This window comes from Molothrus aeneus, chromosome 3 (assembly GCF_037042795.1).
Source record: "Molothrus aeneus isolate 106 chromosome 3, BPBGC_Maene_1.0, whole genome shotgun sequence".
In the NCBI taxonomy this organism is placed as follows: domain Eukaryota; kingdom Metazoa; phylum Chordata; class Aves; order Passeriformes; family Icteridae; genus Molothrus; species Molothrus aeneus.
Window position 1 is genome coordinate 90,918,437 of NC_089648.1, and position 25,771 is coordinate 90,944,207.

A 25,771-nucleotide genomic window follows, 5' to 3' on the forward strand; every position below is an offset into this window, starting at 1 on the left:
TTCCTCCCTAATTGGAAGTTGCAGTGTAGATGTGCAAAAAAGGATATGCTTAGAGCATACCTCAAGGGTGAGCTGTCTAACCAAGGAAACGATTTCATCCTGTCTGTTGTGAAAAGAGCCTGGTGCTACAGAACACCTATTTCATTGCTCAGCAGGGCAAAATACAGCAAGGAGAAAAGACTCTGAGTGCTGAAACTGCAATACATTAATATTCATAGTTTCTGTTGCAGCATTTTGTAGTCTGGTAGGGAATTATTTGCCTTTAAATTGGATAGCTGAAGTTCCAGCATTCTGTTTTCGTCACTGCTTCAGATAGCACTGTAATTGAATCACTGAAGAAAGAAGACATGAAATTCCAGACTAGATCCATTGCTTGCTGCAGAGTGGGCTATGTTTTCACAAGGTTTCTATCATATACCTTGCATTTTGGACTCACAGGTGCACAAAGGGAATTACCAGCTTTCAAAGGCAAGAGTGGCAGTCTTAGCAGTGCTCTCTGCAGGGGGACAGTGTGGTTTGTCCAAAAACCTAGCCATCCGGGTATAGGTGGCACCTTCAGCATAAGTAGTTATGTTAAATCCTGAATGTCATGGTGCTCCCAGAAGAGCATGTCTAAACGAAAGAATTTCAAGGTCTGTCTTGCTGCCATGAATGCCACATTACTACCACAAATGTGGCACAGGTTCAATAAGTATGATGGACTTCATTCAGCGAATTTTAGTGTTAGAATCATCCCAGCTAAAGCCAGTGGAGGTATTCAAGTGTCCAAAATTAACCATATGCATATTTATTATGTAGCATTTTGGAAAGGTAGAAGCATAACTGAACAAGCTCCAGATGCTCTGTTTTCTTGCTGACATTGTTTGTAAGTTGAGAGTAATATTTGTCATCAAAGACAAACAAATGGAGGATGACTCACTCTCACCCTTGCTCAGAGGGGAAGAATCCAAAGGGAATTTGATTTCCCTGTTTAGAGAATCCACACAAAGTGAGGTGAATTCACGTTTTTTTCTGAAGCTGTGAAATGCAATCCTGTTTAAAAACTGTTTTTCTGCAACTATTATTATTTAAGTCTGAGGTTTCTACGTGAAACACTGTTGAATTTTCTCTCACAGTGAGAATCTGAAGGAAAGGTTTGATATTATGATTTTTTTTGAGGAAATACACAATGATTGCAGTCTCCATATATGTTCTTTCTCAGATCAATAAAAAGTACTTTTCAGATAGTGGTAGCACCTCAACCACAACTTTCTGTGACTTAAGCCAAGAGCAAAAGATAGGTCCCTTGTAAAGTCAGTGAATACAGTGCAGATTAAACAACTTCTTTACCAGCCCCACCTCCTCCTATCAAAACCACTGGTATAATAATAATGACGGCTTATTTTTTTATGTTCTTGGTGTCTTAGACTGTTTTTACAGATAGTGAAATATGTGAGAAAACTATATATTGAGCAAAATGAATAAAGGAAAATGGAAGATTGCATTAAATGGTCATCTGGGTAAATAAATGCAAGTTGAAAGATTCAAGTACTGAGCTCCTCAGAGTGTCTAAGAAATAGCTTTCATTATTTTGTATTAACTCACCTTCCCTGATAGTTAAAGCCTTGCTCATTTTGTTGAATACATGAGTGAACCAAGCTTGATGGATGGGGACAAATTAGCCATAAAGAACCTCATAAGTAGCAAAGGGCCATTAATCCTTCACAGTTTGAACTTCACTTTCGGCATAGTGAGTAGGAGAAATTAGCTCCAATTAATATCACAGATCTTTTGATCATTGTCAAATAACTATTAGGACCTGAGTATCTCATGATACTGAAACAACACCTTTCCTAAGATATGTGAGCACTGAGCCTCTCCTGTGTTAATCATTGATTTTCCCTGAGCAGAGAAAGAAGTGTTGCTGGTAGTTCTCAGTACAAGATTTGTCATGGGGTTTCACCAGGAAGGAAAAATAGCTGGATTGAGGAACTAAATGCTGAAGGGATTAAAAAAAATGTGGGGATGATCCTCATGAACTTCTGGCCAGCAAGAGAGAGTGAAGGAGGGAAATGCTTTACAAGAAAACTTTTGAGTCACATTTTCTGAACTGCACAGCTGCACACAGTTTGTGAAAGGATGAGATTTTGCTGCAGAAAACTCCAGTGTGAAATAAGTCTGGATCAGGGGGCTGGCCCACTGAGTACAGTGCCCACTTCAGTCATGTAAAACCTCATGGTGGGTTCCTATTTTCAGTGAAAATTTGGTTTTGATACTTTCATCATAAGCAGCACATAGGGAGGTTCAAAGAAAAGTTAAGCATTACAATATTCAAACCAAATCTAAGAAAACATGCTTCAGTTAAATAACATATTTGAAATATATTTGACTCTTATTTCTGATTTTCCTCAGGGCAGTATTAGTGCAATAACAAAACAGGTGAGGCTGAATGTTTGATTGAAAAAGTTTGGGCCTTCAAGGGCTGATTTACTGTCCAGTGAGGTTCTGCAGGCTGGTCTTCCCAGGCACAGCAGCTCCCAGGTTTGGAATGCTGAGGAAAGAGCCTTGGAGTGCAAAGCAGTCCAACTGCAGCCCAACATAAGGTCACAACCAGGAACATATGAGATGAATAAATCTTTATTGGGCAGGACTGCAAAACATTAGGTAATGGGGCCAGTGACAAAAAAAAGAACTTAGTCTGAATCATACTCTAAAATGTTCACAAGAAGAGTTCAGGCCTCTAGCAAGGGGCGAAACTCCGAAACTTGTGTTTCTGGTGCTGAGAGGAAAAAAAAAAAAAAAAAAAGAAAAACCAAGCTAAGGGTTTCTTTGGCTTGTGTAAGTGCATGCATTGTACACATCTACAGCATTTCAGTCCACAGGAGCTCATGATATTTTCTGTAGTTGAGACTGGATGCAAGTGCTAACACAATCCTTCTTACTTCTTTTCCAGCTTCCATCACCATATCTGTGTTCTGCTGCCTTCTCACCATCTTTCTCACCTACAGATGGAAAAATCAAGTTGAGAAAAAAAAACAGAAGAAAGAAAAACCCCAACCTATCACTTCTGGGGAAGTGTTTCAGTGCTTATTTTGCCCCAAACTGTGGTTGATAGTTAAAATATCCCTTCTCCCTCTCCCTATGGGAACTGAAATTCTGAGAACTCTTTGCTCACAACAAATGAAACACTTAGTTGTGAATCATGTTGGAATTTATTTTAGTGTTAAATTGGTTTGTGCCCAAGGGAGATGATTACACAGTTTGAGGGGCTTGCAGTCCCATTTATTCAGGTCAGATACCCAAGAGCCTGTGGGCTAGAAGGTTGTGCTCCTTTTGGAATTCATTACTTGAAACGTATACTATGAGCTATTTCCTCAGAAGAAGGACCTACCTCCTGTAAGGGAGGAGAACTGCTAAGAGGTAGTGAGACTTTGAAGAGAAGGCAAGGATGTCAGAAGGAATTACTCCTGCAAAGTGGATCCAGACCTTAGGGCCACAGTTGATCCATTTTAATGATCTGTGTTGTGACTGCTGCTCTGCCCAGGGTAGGGACTGATCCAGAAAAACTATAACTGTAGCTACAGTACGACAAGTATTGAACAGGTTTTACATGTTAGAAACCAAGAAAAGTAATTTAGTGCACATAAAATTTATGGGATTCAATACTAGCTGATGAGATGGATACCCCTGGATGGGGATTGCTGTCTTCCACTTACTTATCAAATATGAATGACATTTAATACAAAGAGCTCTGATTATGAAAATCTTTATGTACCCAGAAGTAAATTTAAAGTACTGTTTGACTTCTATAGACCAGCAATTCAGGATGTCTGAATGACATTAATGGTTAGAAATTTGGATGCAGAGGAAATGATTTTGTACTGTACAGATATTAAGCCTAGATGTTAAGATATAAGCTCATGTACATAACCTGAACACTGAGATTTCATAGCAATCTGTTCTACCTATTTTACTATGCATTATTGCTGTATAAACTACTGTGTTTGGATCAAACTGAGCAGAAGCTCCCACTGAGTCTAATATGATTTGTACACTTTTATTCAGGTAGCCTCACTTTTAGTGTTCTTTAACAAATTATAGCAATATGACTGACAAGAATGTCCACATACACATCCGAACTTAATGTAGACTTAAACTAAAAGTAAGCCAAGGAGTATCTAGATGAGCTGGGGAATATCCTTCAGGACAAAACAAAGGAGACCCACATGTATCAGACTGGTGCTATAGATGCCTGCTTTTGAAATGATAGAATACAATTAAATTCTTGTCTCTAACTGAATTTCTAAGCTCTTCTCCACCAATAATATTTTATCCACTATTCCTTGTACTGTTAATTATCCATTTGGACAGCTTCTGTAGCTTCCCTCTGCACAATACTTTTAGTCTCTGGAATATTTTATTTTAACTTGGCCAAGATTAACTCATCTTTCTGTGAAGTTAGCTGTAGTTCAAGGAACAATCATTCATGTGAGTGTGATATGTCTCTTTTCTGTGCAAGATGACCTTGAATACCTTCACTGGCAACATTCCTGGGAAGAAGCAGCAAGTTCATGTCATGTAGCAACATATTAGTTCGTGGATTCATCCTCCTTTCTGTGCACATTGGATGGGTGTGTAGTGTTCTCCTCTGGCATGTAGTTTGCACATTAAAATCTCTTGGGATTAAGACAGTGAACTCCTTCTCAGGAGGAGGGGACATGCAAGAGAGATGCTGGATTTCATAGTCTGCACAACGCATTATTTCAGCTGGAATCTGGAAGACTAACCCTTTATTTCCAGGCATGAGGAACGAGTTTGTAAAAGGGACTGAAGGCTCCCAAGGAAGGCTGGAGGAATAGGTGAGAGAACTGTCTGCCTCCTGACATGATGCAATACATGCAGTTGAGACCAGGGGAAAGACATATTTATGACAGCGAGTTGCTTCCACTGACTGAACTTCTGCTCTGTGGATCACTAGAGACAAGAAATACTGGACGTCTCTCAGCTGTAGCCCAGATTCACTCACTACAGGCAAAACACCCCAAATTTTAATATTAAGGAGACTTTAAACAGGCTGGTCCTGCAACATTTAAGCAAAAACTATAATTGAAGTTTGAAAACTAAGCCCATCATCAATTAATACACCATCCCCTTTGGATAGCTAATATCAAAATGAGCAGGACAACACATCATCTGTACAGGGACAGGGAGGCCCAGCAAATTTACCAGGAAAACCCTAGAGGAGCTTTGTGACAACAGAATTCCCCTCCAGAAAGAGCTGTTAAGGTGCTAACAGAGGAATCAGATTAAAACTGAAACAACACAATTTAAATACTTCTATTCATGTTTTACTCCATAGTGTTGCATCAGTAAAATGTGAATGCAAGATAGGGATTTAGGAGTGCAGAGGTAGAGATTTTTTGAAACTGGTCTGGAAAGTTTAAAAAACAAACTGTATTTTCCATTTAAATAAGCCTATTTTATTTCTTTATATAAAAATGTTTCCCCTGCATTTACAACAAAGCCAAGAATTACTAAACTGCATAAATCCTAGCAAAAAGCAGCCAGTGTCTTCCATTTCCCTCCTTATTTTAGAAGAAAGCACAGCCCTGCATTCCTATCTCCAGACAGTGTGACATGAATCACAGAATTGTTAGGGTTGGAGACAACCTCTGGAGATCATCCAGTACCTGGCAAGGCAGGGTAACCTAGAGCAGGTTACATAGGAACCTGTCCAGGTGGGTTTGGAATTCTCCAGAGAGCAAGATCCATGAACTCCCTGGGCAGCCTCTTCCAGGGCTCTGACACCCTCAATGTAAAGAAATTCTTCCTCATGTTGAGGTGGAACTGCTTGTGTTTTATTTTATGGTCATTGCTCCTCATCTTGTCACTGGGCACCATTGAAAAGAATCTGTCACCATCCTCTTGGCACCCACCTTTAAGGTGTTTGTATGTTTTGATGAGATTGCCTCTCAGTCTTCTCTAGACTAAACAGGCCCAGCTCCTGTTGTCTCTCCTCATAAGAAAAGGATACTCGTCCTCATGAAGACACATGATCCATTTCTCCTTCCACCTTCTCTAAGGCCTGATTTGCTTTGTGAGAAATTCTGACTCATATTCAGTCTGAGAGAAAACTTAACGATGTAATGATGATACATGCAGCTATATCTTCTGCATTGTAAGGCAGATGAGGGGAAAAAGTTGAGAACTAACAGACTGTCCTCTGGGGTTTCACATCTTTGCTAATTTTCTAGGGATTGATAAAACTGTTAATGACCTTCTAGGCTCTGCTTTTTGACATTTACCCGTATTCCTGAGCTTTGCTCCTTTTTTTTTCTACTTGACAAAAGTATTTGCTGTATTATTTCAGTTGTTAGGCTAAAATCTCTAGAACAGGTGGGTAGAAGACTGACTAGGATTTGCACCCTTGCATCTTGCTGATGTAATAAGGGCAAAATCCCTGTTTAGCTCTGTCACAGATCAGGTATATGTCATCTGTAAAATGTTTAGATTGTTTCTGTGTCATGGGATAGCTCCTCTTTGAAACAATCTGGTCTTCATAAAGCATGTTTAAGAGAGGTTGCACATTAAAATCTTCTTCCCCAGGCATTTGTTCCTTCCTCTGGAGTGCTGCTCACAGCTGCCTCAGTTTTGTTGGTGCAACTGTGTTTAGGGTTGGAACAGAAATGGGGTTGGGGATGGAAGGAATGGCTAATGAAATGAAAGGCAGTAAGGATAGGAATGAGTGCCTGTAGGGAGTCTCCTGTAAGTGGAACTACTAACAAAAATGCTTATGGACACTGGCATTTGTTTTGTTGAGCATGGCACTTAGTAATTTGAATCCTTTTAACCAGGTTAGGAAAATGACAGATATGTGGAATATGGATGCTTAGGTGGTGGGAGGAAATGCTTTTGGCAGCTTTGTTCTGCAAAGGTCCTGTAACTTGACATTCAACACATCTGTGAATGAAAGGTTTCCAAGAAAGATATATGGCAGTCCTGTGAAAAGGAAGTTAAAACATCTGCTGGTAGAGGTCAGCATTGGCCCTGGTAATTTGGCCTCTATCAGCTGGATGTTTGTTTCAGTCCTGTTGCAAATACTACCTGTGGAAACAGAGTCTGAATCATGCAGTGTAAGCTGGTCCTTGCAAGCCTTAGTTTGGATGGTCCTACATGTTTTCAGTCAGTTTACTAGACTGTCAGACACAAAATTATTACGTTTTACAATAATGTTCACTTCAACTGCAAGGCTCTATAATATTCTCATCTGCCAATGTTTTAATTACAGGGTCTCATTCACTAAGGGAAACTAAAATTAGAAGTGGATGAATGGATTTTGATATGAAGGGGAAGATTTGCTTTCTTTTTTTTAATTTTGCTTCTTCCTTTTCCCAAGGAAATTATATTCTTGGGAGAACTGCAAAACCAGAAAGACCAAAATGGCCTCTCCTCAGCCATAGGGCGGAGAAGGCTTTGCAAACCAAGGTCAGACACAAAGAGATGTCTATTTATAAGTGACAAAACACAACATGAAAACTGAGAAATGGTTGATGTACATCTAGAGAAAGGATTCAGGAGAGAAAGGCAAGGAGAGAAAGGAAACTGCGATTTGTAGTTTTGTCAGTGAGGAGTGAATGAATATTTGTGCAAAGTAGGTCAAGAACAGAAGAAAACTGTGGTGGTGGAAGGATTGGGTGATGGGGAAGGGTCTCTCAGTCTGTAACTGATGGGGTTGAGGGATGCCAGTGTTTCCACAGAGCTGAGCGTTCAGGGAGGTCCCATCATGCCAGAGTCTTCAACTGCTCCTTTTGAGAGCTCTTCTTAAGTGTGCACTGAGTCTCACCTTAGGTTACAGGGTGAGGGTTGTAGCTGCCAAACCACAAGCACAGAAAGAGCTGTGAGAGAAGGGAGGCCTGAGCAATCGTGAGTTCATCAAGATGGGGACTCAACACTGTTGCCGAGTACACCTCCAAAATGGGAAGAAGAATGTTCCTTGTACACAGCTCGTAAGTAATCTCTGGTCTCTGTCTTTTTGGCAGATTAATCTTGGAGTAAGGATTGATAATTTTTTTCTTTTTTTTCTAGATATGTATAGCTGTTCTGAGAAAGGTTATTCTATATGAGACAGTTCGGTATCATTGATATAAATTGCTTCTGTGTACTGAATTACTATAGATATTAACCAGAAACTGAGTGATTCTGCTGATGACAAAATCAGCTCCCAGAATAGTTTTCCAAAAGCAATCTTTCTCTGCAGACTCTTGTCTGCAGCAGCACCAGGGGTCACTGGGAGTTTTGTGTGTGTGTGTGAAATGTCAACTTGGATACCATGTTCACAACAAGTTTTGTCACTTGAAGATGAAAAAGGTTCAAAATATTGCTTTTGTTGGGCATCTCTCAAGTAGGTTAACATAACAATTTGCAATATGCCACGTTCATCCAGACATTTGATACCTCACCAAGTTTAAATGAAGAGAGGCATGAATCCAGTCCCTGGAGCTATCCTGTCCCCCAGACTGAGGGAAACTGAGCTTACGCAGAGTATTCACCTGAAAATCAACCTGCCATGAGGCTTTGGGGTTTGAGAAATTAATGGCATTGGTCCTTATGCTTAGTATTTTAAACTTAGGCATGCATAGCACTCTACAAAAACAAGTAAAGACAAATGTGAGAGAAGCAAATGGTTCGTACCTTGGAGAGTTTATCTATTCAGTTTCACAGAAATATTGAATGAATTTCTGCATAAATCTGAGTGCTCACTGAAGAGGTAGGCCACAAAGAACCAAACAGAACTAACCTCGACCAGAAAAGCATGAAACAAAAGGTAGATAAAGGTAAAGGTAGATAATGTAGTTACACTGGAAATCAATGCAAATACCTATGTGTATGTGCAGCTTGGCGTTTATGTTTGTCTACTTTTAGAAATTATACAAGACAACGATATTAAGAAAGGACACTAGAGGAAGGGAAAGTGTGAGAATTGTAATCTCAGAAAGCAGATGGAGGCAGAAAGGTAAAAGGCACACAGAATTATGTTAAGAAAAATTTAGGGAAAATCAAAAGAACTGAGGGAAAAAAATAATTGCAGTTATATAGGTGTCAAAAGTAAGAGAAGGCCTGTGTTTGATGGAAATGGTAGAAGCCGCTTATGACAAAAAAAGTCCATTTGGATACCAGACAGCCACAGCTTGTGATTTACACAAACTTGGAAGGAATACAGAAACTTAACCCAAACACAGTAGCTGTCGTAAGCGATGCACGGCTCTGGAAAGACAGCAAAACTTAAATATAAATGAACTGAAATGAGGTTAAATGCTGGCATAATTGTAACAGCAATTCTGCCTGCGGTTTGCTCGAAAGCAGCGCCCGCAGTCAGAAACTCAGATGACGAACGTGTGATACGGCTCACGTGATTCACACACATGGGATGCACGATGTAGTGGTCAGCACACACGGATCTAGGGTACCTGCAGCTCTACCTTGACAATTTCTCAGCAAATCTGGGTGGATGAATGTCTGCTAGTTATGGTTAGAGTCTAACTTCCAGTCCAAATATTTTTTTTAATTGCTTATAGCATTCACAAATAAATTGTTTTCAGCTGCAACTTCCTCCACTGAATGCTTATTTTGCCAGATACTTTAAATTAAATCCATGAGTCTACTTAAGGATTTTTCAGTAATGGGGGAAAGAAGTGCCTTTTCTTTTACGATCTGCTAAGACCAGTTCAGCTTTAGAAGCAGAAGGACACATACTGAGCCTTGCAAGTGAATTGAACGAGTTGACTAATACCTGCACTGCACTAATACAATGAGACTCCTGTGGATTTTCATTCAGTGGGATTTGCCAATTCTCAAAGAAACCCCTGGATTTTGTATGTTTTTCTTCATAAAAATGTCAGTGACAAAATCTTATCTTTTAACTGGGAGATCTTTATTCTATAATTTAAGATAGAGCATAGCTTAAGGTTAAAAATTAAATGTTCAATGTTTTTCTGCACTATTGTACTAGCTTCTTTTTCTGACACTTCCTTTATACAAATTATAATTAAAAACCCCCAACCAATGAAAAAACTTCAAAAAATCCCCAGAAATAAACCTGAAAAAAAGAAACAAGGAAATATAAAGGATAAAGAAGAACTATGATTTTCATTAACACTGTTTTTGTGAGCTCATGAGATTATCCTTATATTCACGCTTGCTGTAATACCCGTATCTATGAAAGGGAAAGCAAAAATTTCATGTCCATTGGTCTGACTTGAGTAGTTTGAGAGTACTAGAAAAAAGAGTGAAAGCTGTTGGTGTGAAAGATAAAAAATGCAACGTATCTTTCAAAGGATGGCTGTGCCAAGCTGTTCTGTATCTGAACGAGATAACCGAACGAGATAACCTCTTGTCGAAAATAAGTGTTAAGTTATTGAGGGTTTGCCATTAACAGTGCAAAGAACTTTTGGTTCTTTGGATTTTGTTTGTCCCAAGTCTGAGAGTGGGAAGGCCTTGTCTCTGTGAACATAAGGGGGGTGCACAAAGATTTCAGCAATGACAATGAGGAGCAATGGTGCTGTGAGTAACTTCAGGTTTCTGACTGTCAGAGAGTTAAAATTCAGGAACATCTCTGTCTTGGAGGCTAATGACCTAGTTATGAAGATGGAGCTTCATAAATATCTGGAACCATTTGGCATGGTCAGCTGCAGTCGCAGACAGCTGAGCCCAGGGGAATCCTTTCCACACTCAAGTTTCTGTACACTGGTTATTGTCATGTGAAGTGCCACTGTCCTGTGGGTTTACATGTGTGCTGATAAGTGAAGAAGACAACTATATTTTTGATTGTTTCAGAAAATGCCTTTGGTTATTACAGAAGCCATCCACTATCCCATTTCCTAGGACAAACTACAAAAAAGAAGAAATGGGGTTTTGAAAGCATCTTGTGTTCTGGTATATCAATGAATGTTGATTCTGAAAAACATTCACATTTATAGAAACTTCTATTTCAGTTTCTTAGCATTCAAGCTAGAATAAATGGGAAAATATGATTTTTTTTTTTGCCCATCTTACTTTGTTTAAAATGGCTACAGGGTACATAGTTGGAATGAAGAACCTTTAAAGCCTCTCTTTTTTTTCTTTCCCTTTATTTGTAAGTGGTCTCCTCACAAATCTGAGAAAACCAAAGGAGTGAAAACCATGTCACGACTATGGATGTGATATTCCAACATCCTGAAAGCTGTTTGGCTTTAAGTTCCTTAGCTGAATGCTTTTATGTCTTTGCTCATGCAAGCCTGTTCCTCTGCATACCCCTTGGCTTGCCTGCGCTCCTCTTGAGCTCTGCCCACTTGTATTGAACATACAGAGACAAATATTACAAATGGATCTTTCCTGTATCAGTTCATTATTATACATTCAAGTATTCAATCTGCAGTGTTTCCAGGATACAGTTTGACTTCCAGAAATCTTTTGATCTCTGAAGACACTCTTAACATGCAGTAGATTTGAAGTACTTTATGCCAGTCAGAGAGAAGTGTGCCCCATGAAGGAATCGGCCTTTTCCTTGCACTTGCAGGCTCTGCTAATACTGGAAATTACACAGTGCCGGAAGACAGACCCAGGCACTAACTCCATTGTCTACACTGTTAAATTGTTTGAGCAGTCCCTGGAATGGTTTGTCCCTGGGCAGTCAGCCCAGGCCTCTTCCAAACAGTTCCTGGGCATGTTTTGAGAATTAGCATGGGCCAGGCACCATGCCTAACATGTAGTTTGGATGTGGGCACCCTTATTTGGATGGTAATAGACTTCACTAGTGCCAGATGGCCTCAGAGCCAGAGGGAATAAACACAGCCTGATTGCATATGCTATGTGCTCGTGCAGAGGATCTCTTGTGCTGTAAAATGATAGCTTGAGTTGTGTGTACGTGCGCATCTCCATGTTAAGAAACTGTAACCTGAAAGACTGGATTTTACAAGGGGCAGCCTCCGGCTGGGACTTTGTGGCATCCAGGAAGACAGAGTGGGCATTATGCAATCCCTGTATTGCTGAAAACATCACAGGCACAGATCAGACCCTGGGACCATATGTCCAATGCACCATCTCAAATGGGCGCTAAGTATAAACTGGCTTTAAGGTCTCCTGGGCACCCTCTGGCCTTAAGACATGTTTATGTCTCTTAGCTGTTCAGACTGCCTGAAATAATACAGGGTCTGTGTTACAACCCACCAGACGAATGTTTTTAGCATACAAATTAGAAGGTGTATGTTTTATGCTTTAGGATGTGGTGTGTTCAAAGATGCAGCATCTACTAGGATGCTGTTACAAGGCTGCATTGCTGGGAGAGAGCCAAAACAAATGTACCCTTGACCATCATGAACTGAGAGCAGCTCCTATGATGCCCAGGCACTGCCCAGCAGAATGCTTGTAAAGTAGTCCAAACCAGAGGTGAGAAGTGACTTCATGGGGAAACTGATCAGGGGTCCAGTGTGTGGTTCCCACACTGGCCCTCTCTTACTGAAAAGTACAACCATACCCCTTGGTGCTGGGTTCATGGACATGAGATCTTAATCTCTTGAAAAGTCCTGCAGGTTTTAGGTTCTCTATGAAATCTCTGAGCTGAATTACTTTCTTATATGCAGAGCAAACTCAGATAGCAGAATAGAGATCTGTGCATTGGATTCCTTTGTTGTTTTGTATCATTACCAGGGGCTCAAGTAATAAAAATTGTCAAATGCTGAACAGTTTAAATCTGCTGAAAAACACATGGATGTCCAGGCCTGTAAGGGTGTCTGCTGAGTTATAACTGTTCCAGTTCCACTGCAGGGTACCAATAAACTCTGCTGAGATTTGCTTTATCCCCAGTCTTTAAGTTATACAGTAGATCATATAAATATAGGCTTTTATGTTCAAACCCTTCTACCATTTTGAAATTTTGGGTTTATATATAATGTTATGTCTCCCTTTCTTTTTTTTTTCTTTTCTTTCAAAATCACAAATGTGTGTGGAATAAGAAACCCTGCTACAGTATGTTCACATTAAATAAAGAACACTTCAGGAAAACCTTCTAATTAAGGAAAATTGAGAGGATAGAACCTATTCTGGATGTGAAAAAATTAATGTTAATAATTATTATAATTAGCAATGATTAGTCCTATTAGCCCTTTTTTTAATCAGTAGTTTTGGAGAATATTCAGGGATAGGCATACAAACAGTGACAGAGCACAGAGAGTATGTATATGAGAGAAGCTTTTTGTGATTAGAGGCCACTGTAGTACATTGCAGTATTGTGCATTGAGCAGCTTGTTTTAACTTCAGCTATTGAAGATGTCTCTGGGAATGGGCAAATCCTTTGCTGCTCTGAATTTTTGTCTTGTTTTTCAGGTTAATCTCAATATGTTATTTGAGAGCTGATTTGTGAGGTACACATCTCAATTTGGTGGGGGAAAGGGAGGTGCCTGGAGACAGTATCTTCTCCAGCTACAAATCAAGACATGACAGGGCCAGCCAGTGTCTACAGACAGATGTGGACAAAGAGGAAAACATAGTTAATCATCATGTCAGAAAGAGGTGTATTAATAATATGAGATACATTTTCAGTACTTGTTTGGCAGGGAAAGGTGACAGGTGGTGTGTGTGTGTTATCTGTCAGCAAGAAAATAATATTGATACCTTTTCTGATAACAGAAGTGGTCTTTTGGGCTTTTTCCCCCAACTTTTCAGTATGGCTCATCAGTATTCAACTTATTCTTGCTTCATAGAGGGGATTGTGAAGAGTGAAGTCTGAAGTTCAAAGAAAAGAAGATCTTTTTTACTGAAACAGGATAGGTCAGGCTACCTTGAAAAGAATCTGGATTTTCAGTTCAGAACAAGTTGGACAGTCTTGGCGGTACCAGAATGAAATATTGCAGTCTTCAACTGTATTTATTTGGCTAAAGAAGGTTTACACGGTTTCAAGACAACTATATAACAGAGGGAATGTGAATACCTCTTCCATGTCATATACAGCAATTGCCAAATTTCCACCACTTCTGCAGGAGTGCTAGCAGTGCCTTGGAAATACTTTTTAGAAATTTCTGATGTTGCTCAAGAATAACACAGCATATATTAACTTGGGCAGTTTTTCATAGTCAAAGTCACCTGTAGATGCCAAATGCAGACATTTATAGAAATGCTGGAGAAAAGAAATGGCTTCATGACCTAAATATATCTAACCTGTCAAGACTCCTTCTTATACACCTTTTTTTGCTATAAAAAGCTGTCAGGAAAATAGCCTTTGTCATCTTCTTAAACAGTGTGTTTATTTCTGTTTCCATGGAAAAATAGTATTAGACTGGTATAATGGGCACTTGAGGGTATGTACAGGAGTTATACTGCAGGCATACAGAAGTATTTGCTGGTGTGCTCTGAGACAACTCTTAGTTGAGTATTTATATTAAGCACTGCTATATAAAAAGAAGGCACCAGGCATTCCACTGAGAATGGTGCAGGACTCATTTCAGATGCATATTTTACCCTCTAAATGCCTGCAATCCGTGGTGGCCACCAGAAATAACTGCCCCAGTGGGCAGTTGAGATGTAATCGCATTATTTCCCAAGAACAATTTCAGTTTCACAGCCTGCACAGTCCTTTGGTCATGTGAAAGCTGTAGACCTAAGTATTATCATTTTACAATGTTTCATGTGCAATGAAGTCACCACTTTCTCATGATTCACAGACAAATAAGCAACCATCTTGTACTCACACTATCTGTATTATCTCATTTTCTGTTTTACTACTCTCTATTTTCACACTGATCATGCATCAGCTCTGTCTGTGGTGATGGATCATAGATTTCAATCACTCTTTGGCTTACCACTTCCTTCTTGTCCAACAAATTGAAGTCTTTAAAACAGAAGGCAGTTACTTATGAAATCAAGTGGTTTAGCTTTGTGGATAGTCTCAGTTTTATGTTGGTGCATACTGCAGTTGGCTTGTGAAAGATTAGCCTAACTGTGACTTGACACATTTTATTTGTGATGTTTCAAACAAAGAATAACACGCATATTTTAAACAATATATATGCATTTCTACTTCTGTGTTTGGTTTCAACTTCTGAGACTTCATTATGTTTATAAAATTCAGAACTTTTTTTCTCTAAAATGATCCTCCTTTAAAAAAGTTAAAAAACCCTTCCCTTCCCTTCCCTTCCCTTCCCTTCCCTTCCCTTCCCTTCCCTTCCCTTCCCTTCCCTTCCCTTCCCTTCCCTTCCCTTCCCTTCCCTTCCCTTCCCTTCCCTTCCCTTCCCTTCCCTTCCCTTCCCTTCCCTTCCCTTCCCTTCCCTTCCCTTCCCTCCTTTTTTTTCTGAATAAGGAGAATAAATTTGGACAGTAAGATTATATAGTGACAGATGATAGAAAAAAATAAATACATTCATTTGCAATGTAACCCAACTTCAATCATGATAGTTACAAAGAGCAAGAAAAAAATTGTAAACAGAAGCTCTTCTTTCCTTAATGATTCTCTAGATATGTTTAGAAGGTGCAAAAGAAGGCTTTTCTGACTGCAGCTTCCCAAAAACTTATTTTGCTTGAAACTAATATATCTAAGAGGAAGAGTGCACAGAGAAGGGTAAAAAAAGCATTTTTCATAACTTTAGCTAAGGTTCATGCCCACCGTCGCATGAACTGTCATGTTCCACACGCATGCAGTGACATCCACAGTCACTGCACCCCACTTCCTGTGCTTTGAGTACTGCCAGTCCTGATAACCAGTGTGAAACCCATAAGTGGTGGGAGGACTCAGAGCTGACTTCAGTGAGAAGAAAAATAAGGGGAGGTATTAAAAAAAAAATTAAAATAAGCTGCTGGTAGGAAACTGCTGATAATTTACAGGTCCGCTATAAAATGCTGGCTATGGCTCTGGCAGTAGCAAGCAGTCCTATACAACACTCCCTATACTGGGAGGTGTTTGATAATATGCAGTCAAGTGTTAATAATTGTAAGCATAAGACGCATTTCAGTCACAAAACAGACCCTGTTATACTTTAACTCTTCTTCCTCTTTTCTCCAAATGAGATAATGATCAGAATTACTCTTCAACAAGAAAACCAGGCAACTTGGTGGCCAGACTTGGCCAGAAGTACTGGGGGAAATCTGTTGTTGAAAGGATGAGTGTAACAGAAGTGCTGCCCAGGGTGCATGGGGCCATGCTGGGGGACATGAGGTGATCAAAAGGGAGATAATCATTAGGTTTTTGTAATCTTGGTACAAGGTGGGAATGATCCTTAAGGAGATGATGAAAATGACAAATGTAGAAATGGGGAAATTAAAGTGACAGAAATACTATTTCAGACGGGTATACTTTCATAAACTGTCAGTGGAGGTGGTTGTGAATTTGGCCCAGCACTTCCCCAGACTGGTTTGTTGTACTGTATACGCTTTGTGCCAGATCTGTCTCTTCTTCATGCCTGTGTTTTCGATGTTTGATTGGCACTCAAAGGGTGCTTGCATGAAGTTGATAAAGCTTGTTCTTTCTAAAACTCACTCCAGTATTACATTGCACTGGTAGCTACCTAAAGTAAATCTTTCTAATAAATAAATAGACAGCTCTCAACAAGGAGCTAGAGGTATGGTTCAGGTGGGCAGAAAGGAGTACTGACAATTTGGCATTTCCTCCCCTTTTGGCATGGAGGTGGATTCCTTGATCTGAAGCTGCGCACCTGTTTCCAAACAGACTTAAAAGAGGGCATGAAGATCTGTCCCCCCTGACTGCTTGCCAGCACCTCTGGTACAGTGCAGAAAGGTGAGAAGGGGTGAGTTAGACCCACGTGACTGAGTTTAAGTTACTTCTGGGCAAAGAGCTGCAGACAGCTCTCTCTCCCTGCAGACATGCACCTCCTGTGAAGCAAGCCCAAGTGCGACCGTTCCCTGTAACACCACTTGCTACAGCTCTGCAAAACCTGTGGCTAACCTCCAAGCTTCAAGAGCTGTGTGTTTTCATCATAACCTCCAAGCTACAAGAGCTGTGTGTTTTCATCATAACCTCCAAGCTTCAAGAGTTGTGTGTTTTCATCATACATTGTTGTAAGGCAAGATTTGCCTTTGTCTGTCAGAGCCATTGCAGCCCATTCTGCAATTTGGGCTGATTTGCTGCAGATGAATTTCTGGGAATACTCAAGCTTCTTTTTGGACCCTGACCTTTTTTTCAGTTAAATTACTAGAAACCCCCCTGGCTAATTTGGTCTTTCTAATTTCAATAATCAGTTCTCAACAATTTGTTAACACAGTCATGGTTAACAAGTTTAATTTACCAATATATGTGTAACTAACATGTATAGCTCAGCATCATTTAAAAGTGCTAAGTACAAAGGAGTACCTAAGTAGTGATGGTGGTGTTATTTGTCTGGAGAGATATGCAGCTGCCTTCATTGATATAAGAATTATTTCTTTCAATTTTTTTTCATAATTAGACAGATTAGTTTGTAAACTTCTTATGTTATTTATGCCATGTTATGTATATCCTGAGGTTTTAATAGAAGTGAATTGAGGGGTGTTTCTTGGTTGATGTGCTTATTCATTTGTTTGTGTTTTGTGTGTGTGGTATGCTTTTTTTTTGTTTTGTTTTGGTTTTTTTAATCTTCCTAGATGTTAAGGTGTGAGGCAGAATAGCCAAATTATACAGGAGTAGTATGTCTCCCTGAGTAGCATGTGTGCTGGTAGGGCACAGAACATCAGGAGTGGGAGGAGAACAGGAACAATGCTTCAGGAACAGTTTTTCACCTTAGCAGTGGATATAAAAAAAGGCACTCCTGCTGAGCTTAGATCTATTCATTTCACACTCTGTATCTTTCTGGGTTGAGCCTATTAACAGTATTATGCCTTTTCAAAGTGAGATTCTTATTTACTGGCAGATATTTAGGCTTAAGTAATTTGTGCTGTCTTTATGTATGTGTCTACATGGGTGACACAGTCTATAACCAATTCCACAGTCCATAAGTAATTGTCACTGATTTGGCTACTAGTCTAGCAGTTAGAATTAAAAAGGACCTAATGAAAATAAATTTTTGTTAATGAAGCTGAGCTAGTTGGTTGGTAACGGTTTTATGTAGCTCAACTGTGCATGAAGACATTGGTGGGAAACTTGCCCTTGGAGCAGGAAAACAAATATCTTGTGAATAGTTGCTTAGCAGTCTGTGGGAGCTGTCACTGGGATGAGGAAAGCCCAGCAGAGCCCCATGGATTTTCTATGGCAGAAAGAAGAGGTACAGAATAAACAGTCTCTAGAGCAAATGCCAAGAGGTTTTGTTTGCACTGTTCCCATATGAAGAATCCTACCCTCATGCTCCCTGTGGCAGCTTCATTTGGCAGTCCAGCACTACCACCTTGTTCTTATATTGTCCAAAGCCAGTCCCATTTATCAGCCCATCAGAGAGGAAGCAGATAATTACAGTTTTTGAAAGCAGGGGCATTTGTGGGTGTTGCAATGAAGGGAGTCACTGGTTAGTCAGCAGTGTCACCCCTTTGCTACCACAAGGCAGAAGCAAGCTGTCTGTGCTCCCGATGCAAACACAACTCAGGCCCAGGGATGCACTTGACTTCTCTGGTAGCATATCAGTGTACGATTTTGTAGCATCAAGGTCGTAGCATCCAGGAAAGATGAAAAGCTTCTTTTGATCCTCAGGGGAGCACACCAGGACAAACCCTTTCCTGTTTCTCCCTCTCTCTCTCTCTCTCTCTCTCACACACACACACACACACACACACACACACATATTTCTTGAAAGAAATGCTCTGTCAACTTTGACTTTTATAGACATACACCTGAATTCCAAAAAGATAAAATGGCAGCATTCATCCACAAAAGTGACCAAAAAGAAATACAATCCAAGAAAGGTGCAGTTTTGCTTGGGAAGTGAAAGTTTCTTTTGGAAGCCACTATTTCTCTTATCTGTTTCTAATGTACTGATGCCTTGGCAGAAATTTTCCAGTTCCCTTTAAGGTATTGCAGGGATCTGGCCTTGTGTGATAGTTTTGACCTCAGTGGGAATTAAGGACTCTCAATAAATCATTAAATCATGTCCTTAGAGAAAAATATTCTATCTTGCTAAGCACCCAGAAAGCAAAACCAAAGACTGTTTTAGAGGTGAATTGGACCTGGGATATAAATTAAATCATCATCCCATTTTTAATGTAATCCATTCCTTATCATAAATCAGGGAATGTATTTCAAGATAATTACCGATTTTTGAAAAGGTTAGTTTTAGGAAAATATGACACAACAGTCAACTAACAATGACACTTAGGAAAAACAAAATGGATAACCTTAATTTTTTAAAATAGGGAATTTAATTTTATTGGTCTGTGTTTGTCACTGTAACAATATACTTTTTAAACACACATTTACAAAATTAGCCTGGAAATTTTATCTCTGCTTTCCAAGAAGGCTCCAACTCAGGAAGTATCTGAGCCTGGACTTTTGGGTAGCTCACTAGAGTCATAATGGGCATACAGAAGATGTCTTTATCAAGGTCTGATTGTAATTACATGTACATTTTATACTTTTAAAGCTGGTTAGGGCAAACCTGTCTTTGGACTGGCTGGCCACAAAGTTGGGTATGTGATTCCCTGCTTAGAGCATCTGAGGTGGTGGTAGTGATACATCGTGGGAAAAATGTGTGCTTGAGACAGAGATGAGTGAATGGGGAGATTGATGGAGAAAATCTTCATTCAGTGAACTAGTTAATTGCAGAAGAAATTGCTGAAGATCAAACTTATCAAAACATGGTTGACTATTTGATTGTATAGTGTGAGGTACTTCCATACCTTAAGAAATGTTTGCTGCTCTAACTGGCATGAGCAAAAATGCAGCTTTAGTCTGAACACTGTGAAGAAGACTCTCTTTTCATCTCTATGCCAACCACTGAATGGAAAGAGACTTTCAGCAAAGTCTTGGCAAAGGGCCTTTATCTGCTCATCACAGCTAATTAGCAAACAAAATGAGTATATACTTTGGGAAAAATAATATCTCCATTTTTCTTATAAGACTCAGTGTTTAGATTGTTTCCTTTCATTAGTCTTAGACTTTTTACCTAGGTTGTCCTGTAGGTAAAGGATAATCAAGCTGAATTTCAGCTGGGAATAGTTTTTTTGTTGTTTGTTTGGTAACATTTTTGGTTGATTTTTTTTCTTTGTTTGTTTGTTTGGGTTTTTTTTCTAAGTTTTTATCCATGTGTGAAAGTCCATTTCCAAAACTGGCTTAGAATAACTGTTCTTCATGTTTGCCACCAGTACAATTCACATGAATGGAAGTTTAATCTTTGCTATGTTCATGAGCTTCCTCTCCTACAGTAACCCATGGATATTTAAAATACATCTCCTGTATGTTAGAAATTGTAAATCTTGATCTCTGTTGCATCTCCAGGACTGAAAGCGTAATTTGATTCCTAAACCTGTGTTATTTGATGAATTGTATAACCTATGTGAGCTGGCTTTCCAGTAGGGATTTGATTTAGTAGCTTGGGAATTGAATGAGCTCTGAACCTCACAGACTCTCAATTCTTAAACCCAGGCTCTCTATAGCCCCCTGCCTTTCTTCAATTTTGTAGAATTTTTTGGAGCTTCAGATTTGAAATGACATAAAATATTTGTTTAAATCTTTCCAGTTATTAGACATCGTACTGGATTTACTGAAGTAGAAGGGTAAGTGCTAGTACTTAATCAGGGCAACCTAGCTGTGCTGGTGCCATGGAAGTGAATGAGTTCCCAATAGGGGATTTAAATTAAAAACATTAAGTTTCAAAATGAACTAGATGAAGTCAGGGGATTAGAACATAATTCTTTCAATTCTGGCAATTTAAAGAAAGAGAGAACTCTTCCAGAGGAAGGAACTGCATAATGCATTGATGGGCCATCAAACACTAATTGCAGGCTATTAGTTAAAAGTGACACCTGGAGATTTAATACTGGGTATTTGCATGCAGGCCACAAGATGAAGATATCTTCTGAAATGTGAGTGGAGGTGAATTTAAGTCAGCAACCCTTATTTGGTATGAATGCAGCCCACAGTATTTCACTGGAAGTGAAAGATGGGTCTTCAAGGACATTCAGGGCACATCTATTCAAAAGGTTCAATCATGGTTGTTTCTTCACAGAGTGGGGAAATGTCACAACCACCCATACCACTGAATGTTTCCCTCTGCTTATCACCTGGGTGTCATTGCTCTCACTGACGGTTTTACAGACTGTTCAAAGTATGCAAAGATTAAAGAACGTTACAGTCACATACATTTTCAACCACTTGGGTTTTCCCTCTGCACAACTCCTTTATTTTCATGACACCTCTGCAAGGGCAGCAGAAGAAAGCATTGGCAAGAGGACTGACTCCTTGTGATCCTGCAAAATATAATGGACTGCAGACACTTCTCAGTGACAGTAGAACTCCTCTGTTTGGTTATTCTGTATAGCACTTATGCAACTGTTTTCAACCACAGCTGTGGAGTTACACTTTTTACTATATTTCCTTTGTATTTTTCATAATATTTGGTAGCATGATGTGAATGCCAGTGTCCAGTGAGGCTGATGAGAAGCACATTTGTCCTGCAAACCAAAAACTAAACCTATTTTCCATCACATAGCTGTTGTTACGCAGCAATGCACATTATAGAAAGAAATACAGTGGCTGGGAAAGACCACAGATAAGAACAGGCACTGCTGAGACATGAAAGCAGATATTAAGCCTTGACCTTTTGTTTTGCTTATCATGCCAACGGAAATGTCATTGTCTTGAGTATTTATAGAACATGGACTTAAGCTTTGAATCTCTTTTATGTTTTTAGTGAGTAATGGTGAGCATCTGTCACCTGCTGCTGAGGACGAAACTGCGAAGTCAAAAGGAAAGAAACAAGTGTCTACAAAGACACAAAAAACCCTTGCTTCTTGTTTTGACTGTCTGACAATCATGTGAGATTTTTCAGTATCTTCAGTAGGATTGATGTATCAGGAATTTTTTGGGACAATACAAACTGGTTTTGTTTTAACCAATTATTATTTCAGAAGGTGTCTTTGGAGCTGCTCTGGGGTAAAGGGGCTGGGAAGGCTGAGTATCCAAAAAACCTGGCCTTGTGACAAAGCCTGGCAGTTGCTAGTAATTTGAAGGCTGGAAAAGGAGTGCACTAAATTTCTGTAATTTAAAAATATTTCTATACTTATTTTTTGTCATGCAGGGGCAAACTGTTAAAAGGGAAACATGTTCTGTAACTGCCTTGAATGCTCAATATAGCAGTTTCAAAATAAATGACAGTAAGTTATGCATAAAAGCTGGTTGAGCAGAGGTTATATTGAAGAAAGAATGTTCATCTCTTTCCATCCTTCCCTTCTTGAACTGTTGCTATGCACTTTAGCTCATCTGTAATTTTTTTATCTTTGTGTCAGTCTTTTTGGGTCAGCAGTTCAGTTGTTAGGACAACAAGACAATAGGCATTTTTATTCCAGATTTCTGTCTCCATTATCAAGAACAAATGCTTGGAAAGAGTACAAAAAGCTGTGCCATATGATGTAACTCTTTTGTAAAGATAACTTGAATTTTTACTATCCTGATTAACTTTATATATCATCTACAAATTCATGATTTATTCAGTAGTTATGTATGACTCTATCGAACAGTTTTTGTTTCTAAATAATTCCTGAGATAATTTCTTTATATTATGCCCACTCTCAGTTTTTAATTAGTTACAAACATACAAGTAACCTCTCTGTCTTCCTTGTATCATGACTGGTTTGTTTCTTGAGACTTGATGGAGAGGTGCCTTGTGAACAGTTTTCTGAAAACTCATACAATTCTGTAAATCAGACAGTCATTGTCAATATACCTACTGACCCTTCAGTGAATCCTAATATCTATGTATATATAATACCTATGACTTGATTTTCTACTGCAAAAGCTGCTGCAGTATAATCAGGATATCAAATGTTGAGCAGATTCGTAATTTCTAACAGCTCCGTATGTACAGAAGTCAGACTTTCCTGTGTACATTGCTTCTACCCTGTCTCAATCCCCCTTTAAAGGAGGTTTTTTACAGCTGATACTCTCTATTCCTGAGGAAGTGTTAGTCAGTAGGTTACCACTACAGCAGAAATTCAGTAGTCTCATAGTTTGAATATAGTACTACTTGGTGTTAAATGCAATGGAACCCAAGTGATTCTTTAGCATTTATTTTATCAGTCTGTTCACAAATGTTCCCTACTGACCTTTTGGTGGTTCACCAAACTTGACCCTTATAAAGCAACTGTCTGTGAATCTCTCTAAGCTTTTCTTAAACAAATATGGATAAAGAGAATTCATCTAACTTTTTCGTTATGACTTTACATTTTTTTTTTTACTTCTATTAGGTCTGTGGACTGTACAAATTTTCTGCCAGGGTGGAAAGCAGTTCTTATTTACTCAAATTAATCTTCAAAATCTGTTTTCATTTGCCTTTTATAGTTTTATTTGGTTTTTATCTGAATTTATCTTTTCTGTTTCCCTTCTTCAGATAAGTCTTCTGTTTTTTGGAGGAAATCTTTCCAAGTTTAAATGCCTTTGTTTATTGTTTTTCAGTGGTTCTGACTTCTATGTCTTCCTTTTAATTTGTTTTTAACAAGCTTCTTTTTTTGTTGTTGTTCTTTTTTTTTTTTTAAATTAAATCTACTTCATTTTTCTAAATGCTAAATTTGAATATATAGTAGTCATAATTACAGAGAAACTTTTCAAAAGTAACATTGCAAACCACATGTCGTCTGGTTAAGACTAAGCCAAATTGCTTCTTCACTTGTGGGTTTTCTGAGTAGTAAGTTTAACAAGTGGTCATTTTAAGATATTTAAAACTTGTACCTCTATATCATTTCTCACAATCACATTCCTTCAAGTTTACATGGGTATAATTGAATTCTGCCATGTTTTTTTGTTTGTTCTGCTCTGGTAGCTTCTCTGTCTAAGCAGGTTAGTCACATCACTGCCCTCCTGGCTGGCACTGCCAAGACTCCTCTTAGGGCAAGACTGTTAACTGTGCAAATGGCTGTGTACCTTCCAGATGCAGTTTGCTTGCCCTATTTTCTTCATTTAACTGTGTCTTCTCCCTGTCACAGGGAGCCAGAGTGCTTGGGTCAGTGATCCAGAGCTGGGACAGGTTCCAAAGGTTCCCTGGTCCTTGTCAGGCGAGGCCTTTCTGACCAGCCCAGCAGAAAAGCAGGGCAGCCAGGAGGGCACCGTGGCTACCCCAGCTTTGGGCATCTCCTTGGGGAAAGGGCCAGGTGGGCTGTGGACCCATCGTGCTGGGGAGCCAGGGACTGGCCCTGCTGTGCTACCTGTGGGGCAGGGACCCACAGTCCTGGGGGCCTGGGCAGGGAGAGGAACCCCAGGGATGGGCAGGGACAGGCAGGGGTGTCGGGGACCACGGGGACCTGGCTTTGGGGCAGAAGCTAATTTCACTTTGTTCTTCCTTCACAGCAGCACTTTCTCTGTTGCTGGCAGTGCTCTAGCTCAGGAAAGGGTTTCATAGTTAAGAAAGCAATATACCTTGTTACACCTACAGTGAGATTTAAATATTTCCTGCCCTTTTGTGTGTGCTGTCTGCCATTTATTTGCTTTGCTGACAACCATGAAACCTTCAACTTTGGCCTCCTTCACTCTCTATTGATTCCCTTCTGAAATCAAACTGGCCTTGGTCAATATAAGATACACAGTAAAACCCTGAACAGCTTTCTGCTCTTACATATATATGGATTATTTCGAAATAGGAAGCTGGTGGGAACCAGAGGTTTAACAAGTGCACATAGTACTGAATTTAACTTGTTTTGATATTTTTTCTAGAAAAAAACCCTATTTTTTCCTTGCTCTATGCTGAGGAAGAAAGATCTGTTCCAATTTTTTAAAAGACATTTAGTGATAAAAACCATACTGTTTAGTAGGAAATTGCAGTTTTCACTTGAAGTAGGAAAATCAGTTTTTGTATGTAAACTGACAATAAATCCGACAAGCATATGCTTGTTTAGACATTGGAGAAATCTGTACTGCTTTCTAACAACATCATGTATCAGAAAAGGATGCCCAGCACAGCCAGAGGGGTTCAGATTGTGTAAAAGATAATAATGTTCTTCTCTGTATTTCAGAAAACACTGTGTGTAAATTCCCTCACTGATATGTTTAGAAAAGTAATAGTCTTAATTATCAAGAGGTTTCTTTTCTCACATAGTGTATTTGAGTGGGTAATCATCAGATGCATTTTTGATTATGATCACATCTGTCCTCAGCTGTGCCTCAGCTCTTTGCTTTTGGCTTATTCCTGAATGTTCATTCTTGAATCAGACCCTGTTTAATACTCTCAAGGTCCCTGCCTTGGGGAGTGAGCTGGATAAGTGAGCGCACCACAAAAATGGCTCTTTCTTACATATAGAAGTTATAGCTCATCTTTCATGCCTAATTTCCCATGGACCCTGAGAGTGTTACTTTGGGTTCAAATGCAAGTTATTTTAACAATATTTTAAACCACACTATTTAAAATATATTGTGATGAAGTTCTATTAGCATTTCTATTTGGTAGCAGCTGTTGGTGAATTTTACTGTTTCCTCCTTTTTTACAAGCAGCTTTGACTTTGCCTAGTTCTCTAGTGAAATTATTCTTCTGCTGAAGTGACAGAATTAGCATAGTTCCCTCAACATTTCATTAAGGTCTATTAAATACTTCCCTCTAATTCTATAATGAATTGTGAGTTTCATACAAAGAGTGCCTAGGTTTCCAAGGGAGAAGTTAGAAGCTGGCAGTGCAGGGTTTTTTTGCTTTTATGACAAAGGCATAAAGGA

General features: G+C 39.3%; 1 long non-coding RNA gene across 2 annotated transcripts in view; it reads right to left on the reverse strand.

The window, feature by feature from the left end:
- The window catches only part of LOC136554099 (uncharacterized), a 70,662-nt gene that overhangs the window by 17,855 nt on the left and 27,036 nt on the right, over positions 1-25,771 (reverse strand). The window contains exon 3 of one of the 2 annotated variants that reach the window (XR_010783280.1): positions 2,922-2,981. The exons of the other annotated variant lie outside the window; for it this stretch is intronic. This is a non-coding gene — a long non-coding RNA (uncharacterized lncRNA). The remainder of the gene's footprint in view (positions 1-2,921; positions 2,982-25,771) is intronic. 2 annotated transcript variants of the gene reach the window in all.